Genomic DNA, 5,209 nt, shown 5'->3' on the forward strand with positions numbered 1-5,209 from the left:
TTAAGGCTTAAAGATTTCTGAAAATTCTTCAGAGATGAATTACCCAGATCTTATTCTCCAGCCCAAAGAAATCGATCCTCTACAACTGATCCTTCCTCCTCAATTTATATGGGAGGTTACAGAGTTCATTCCCACATATTTTGGGAAGATATTCTGTATATCAATTTAAATAATGACATTAAATACAATATCTCCTACATATATTGAAACGTCCCATAAGAATCAGGAATGGATAACAGACTAAATAATATCCCTTAAATGTTGGGATTATACAACAATAAATATGTTCATACATAACAGGCTATCCCAGATGACTCATCGGGTCTTCGAGATCAGCGATCGACCCTGTGACTGTTGAGACTTATGGTATTGCTACGAGCTTTCCATCCTACTTCAGGACATGCTCGGAGTAGATTGACACTATCGAAGCCATCATACTCGAGCCTGCACTTCCCAAGCTCGGACTGTTTAATCTGAAGGCAATCAATAACGGATGTATCCCACTGTCATGTCATTTCAAACTCAGAAAGCATCCCGAGGTTACACATCTTCAAGGTTGTTATTTTACTTCGGAGATCTTATTGCTGAACCATACAATGTTTCCATACATTTCGAGCTCACACCTGACGAGTCCAGTTTTCGGGGTCATAACCTCTGGTCTCAAAATCTGGGTGTAACATTTTCAATTCAAAGTTCACTACTACAATATGCCCATTTCACGTCATTCTTTTCCTATAGTCAATAGTGTTTACCAACTTTTCTAAAAGGCAAGAATTTTAGGCCTTAGTGATTACTAATGCTTACAAATCTTGCTTTTTTTGTAAAGGTGTTAGTTAATTAGTGGTGCCAATGCCCAACACTATAGTTCTTAGCTTTAAACCGATACCTATAGTTCAGAAAAAAAAAAACCTAAAATACAAGCCTTTATCATTCTAATAATACAAACCTTAACCTATCATCTTATTATCTATCTCTCTCTCTCTCTTTCCCTATTCTTTTAGCATCCCCTTTGTTTCATTCTCCTTCCACACATTTCAGTCCATCTCTCTCTCTTTCCCTTTTCCTCTCCTAACTGTCTCCCTCTTCCTCTTCTTCACTCTCCATCGCTCTTGTTCTCTCACTATCTATCTATCTATCTTTTTCTACTTGTTTGGAGACAAAAAAATTGACAAGGCATTGTGACAAAGTATAGGCGTAGGGCTGGTGCCCTTCGATTATTTGGTTTGACTATAGTTTATTTAAAATTTTGAGTAATGTATTTTTTTGGTTTTGTGTACTTGTAGGTGAGGGTTGTGATCAAGATTCATGTTCAGAGCGTCTGTTTATAGGAATTGGGTTTGAACGGTTGGGTTCAAAATAGGAAGGATGGGTCCATCAAGGCTTTTATTTTTGGGGAACTTTGACTCTGTCAAAAAGATGGAATAGAAGTGTCGTTGAGGTCTTCTATTATCAAGTCCATGCACTACTATAGAAAGCTCAATTTGCTTCACTTTCTAATTAACACTTAAGGATTTCTGCATCGATACAGAAAGTTACACGAAATGTAGTTATGCAAAATTCACTAGTAACTAGTCAGTAGGGAACTAATGCAAACAAGAATTTTGTGTCAATGTGCAACTAATGTCTAACGCTAATAATATATTAAAAGAACAATTCAAGTTTGCTAAAATCTATTTAGGATAAAATCAAAACATATACAAAATTAAAATCTACCTAAATCTAAAATCAAATACAAAACTCATAACTACAGGAAAACATATACATTAACATTTAAATACAAAATCAAAATTTACAACAGATCCAAAAAATTTAATACAAAACCACAACATGGTTCCAAAAATTAAATACAAAACTAGAGACCCCGGTAAGTCCTCTACACCCCCCATATCGCTAGCCCAAGCCCTCTACCGATGAAATAATTCAGAAACAGATTTTAACTAAAACAAGATAGCCAAGGCATTTTCTTACTAGAATGATCTAAAATCAAAATCAAAGATGCTTTATTGGTTCAAAGAACTCTACATATACCCCAAATTTCAAAACTTGTTGCACATATGCCCCAATTAAAAGAACCAAGTCTGAAGTATCCATGCCCAAAATTAACCGAAGTAAAAAACAAATTCATACACATGGGAGAGAATTTTTTCTGTACAAAGTGTTAGGGTCAATGCCCTAAAAGCATGTGTAAATATATCTTTATTTATAGAATTTAATAAAAGTATATTATTCTTATAATTGATTGTTTGAATTATTAATGAATAATTTATATAAATGTTAGAAAATTACATATTCATTAATGAGAATATGATCTTGTATTAGTTTGAGAGGATTAAGATCATTAATAAGAATAGAATAGTCAACGACATTTTAAATTATGGAATCTTTAACGGATAATTTTTAATTAGTACATTTCAATAACCATTTTTAAGAAAAAATATTTGATCTAGTTCTGGTTCGCTGATGTCGATAGACATCTTAGTGAATGTACTTTAATATAATTGGATTATATATGACTAGACTGATATGAATTCTATTTTTTATAAAGATTTAATTTTTATCAATATGATGATCATACTTAGATCAGTCATAATCTAGAGTATTCATGTCTATTTGATATTTTGATTCACTCGTTAAGGTTTATTTGGAAAATAGGCTAATAACTTATGTTTTTGAGATTCAATAGCATGAATGGTTGGAAATATGACCTTAAAATAATTAAAATTCAAGCTTTCTTAATGGATTGAATATTGATTACCTTAAGTGTTAATTATGGAACTGAATGGTTATTGAGCTCAAATTTATAATAGGATTATAAATTAACTATGTTAGGAATTTATGGCTTACACTATCTAAATTAACAATAAATAATAGGAATGGATTCAATAATACAATCCCTAACGACTAATCAAGAATCACATGCGTATGAAGGTAAACCTTGAAAATTCAAATATTAAAGCAAGATGTAGAAATTGATGTAAAATGGAGAGTGAAATTACAACTTCTAGATAAATGGAACCTCACATAAAATTTAATAGAAATATCAAATGTCAAAACACAAAATATAATGGGAAACTCAAAAACGAAATCAAAATAGTTTATCTCGAATAGTTAGGGTGTTAGAGAGATACAACATTTGAATAAAAAATTGAGTCTTCAAACTTGGGGGAACATCACAAAGCTTATACATGAGTAGTATCACTATCCAAATCTCTATTTCAAGCCTTCCAAAAGTTGCTTGAAGCTTCACCAAGATGGAATGAGAAGTGGGATTTAATAAGTCTTTGAAACTCAAACAAGTTAAGCAATTCTTGGAAAGTTTCTTAGAGAATACTTATGATATTGGAGAACTAGAGAGAGTTGAAAAGTGTGATCAAGACTTTTCAACTCAGTAACTTTTACATATAGTGTAGGCGTCGTCATTAGGCTCAAGCAATAGAATTAGAGATTTTAAACACATCATTTTGGAGCTAAATCACGTAACTAAATTCCTGATATAGGCACAAGCATGTCGCATGTCCTTTGTCTTAGATTTTATTTTAAGCTCTGTGGTGACGTGTCGCCACCTAAGTTGTGACATGTCTCCTCTCCACTGCCTACGGTGTCTGAAATCACCCTTAAGCACTTCCAAATGACTCCAAACTTTTAGGATAAGCATAGATCTCATTGTATCACTTTAGATCCATAAAAGTCAATTATTAATGCCTACAACAAAAACTCATATTTTCTCTTCAACTTAAGTGAAAACCATTAAGTGTTTTACACCGCATTGTGTAAACAACTTAATTAGAAGGGTAGAACGATAGATTTGACCAGCTCTAATTTATGAACCAATAATTAAAGGATAGAGCTACATGTAGTGATTATATCATATAATATAATTACTAAGAGTGCAATTCTATATTTATAGTGGAGTAATAATGGAATTAATAAACAAGATTATTAAATTAAAGAGTTTAATTAATAATCTGGTATTTTGGAGCATAGAAGTATAGGTCTATGGTTCTCGAGTCACCTCAGTACTGGATTGTCTAGGGTGTAATTTTTTATTATTAATTAATGGAAAATATTTGGGTGGTGATTATTTTTAATCACCACCGATAGGTATTTTCAGTATTTTTGGTATATGGATAAGTTGTAACTCTATTATTTTTTTACATGACAGTGTATAATGTAATTACAGCAGACCTCTCACAAAATTTTAAGAAATTCCTGATAATTTAGGATGCAAAAATCGTGATTTAAATAGCATATTGCACGCTCGTATATATATTGAAACAAGTACACGTGCAACAAATTGTTTGAATCTTAATTTCAACATCTTAAATTATTTATAATTTTGTGAAATTTTTTTGGGATGTCCCTTGTAACTACATTATACACTGTCATGTAAAAAAATTAGAGTTTAGATTCATTTATGTACCAAAAATACTACAAATACCTATAGGTAATGATTAAAATTAATCACGACTATAGTGGTACCTTTAATTAATTAATATATTTTATTTGAAAAACTATATATTAGTTAAACATAATATTAATTAAATTTGAATTAATATTGGGAGAGAATGAATTAATTTATATAAGATAATAATTTAATTAAGTTTTATAAGATAAAGTTAAGTTTGAATTAACTAATTTTCATGCACGTTTGAAATAATACATTATTATTTATTATTATTATTATTGAGAAGGTAAAGGAAATATCCATTAATAGGTCAATCAAACATAGTCCATTATAAGAAGATAACACACATAGAGCAAAATCAACCATCATAGGCATATCAAGCCGTTTACAATAATCAATAGAAAGAAAACCCTAAGAGAAACTTCAACTATAGGTCTAATTAGCCACAAGCAATCAAACTTCCAACAAGTGCGAAGTAATCTATGTTTCCTTTTCAAATGGACATATAATAAATTATTTTAAATACATAAATATTTATCTGGTTGAATAAATAAAGTAAATTAAATAAGTAAAAAATGTCATGTGGACTAGTGCACATATGGGAGGGGGGGACCAGTGGCTCACTTGTAAATAGTTGCAAGTTGTATTATTTTGTTACCTTTTATTTATTTAAATGTTTTAATATGATTAAAATATTAAATGAATAAAGGAATTCTAACCCTATATGGTAAATGACCTAGACTATATATAGATATTGTTCTAGGTTGTCAGACAAGACAATCCGATTCAGAAAGAGAAGGCATA

This window comes from Humulus lupulus, chromosome 2, assembly GCF_963169125.1.
Source record: "Humulus lupulus chromosome 2, drHumLupu1.1, whole genome shotgun sequence".
Lineage (NCBI taxonomy): Eukaryota > Viridiplantae > Streptophyta > Magnoliopsida > Rosales > Cannabaceae > Humulus > Humulus lupulus.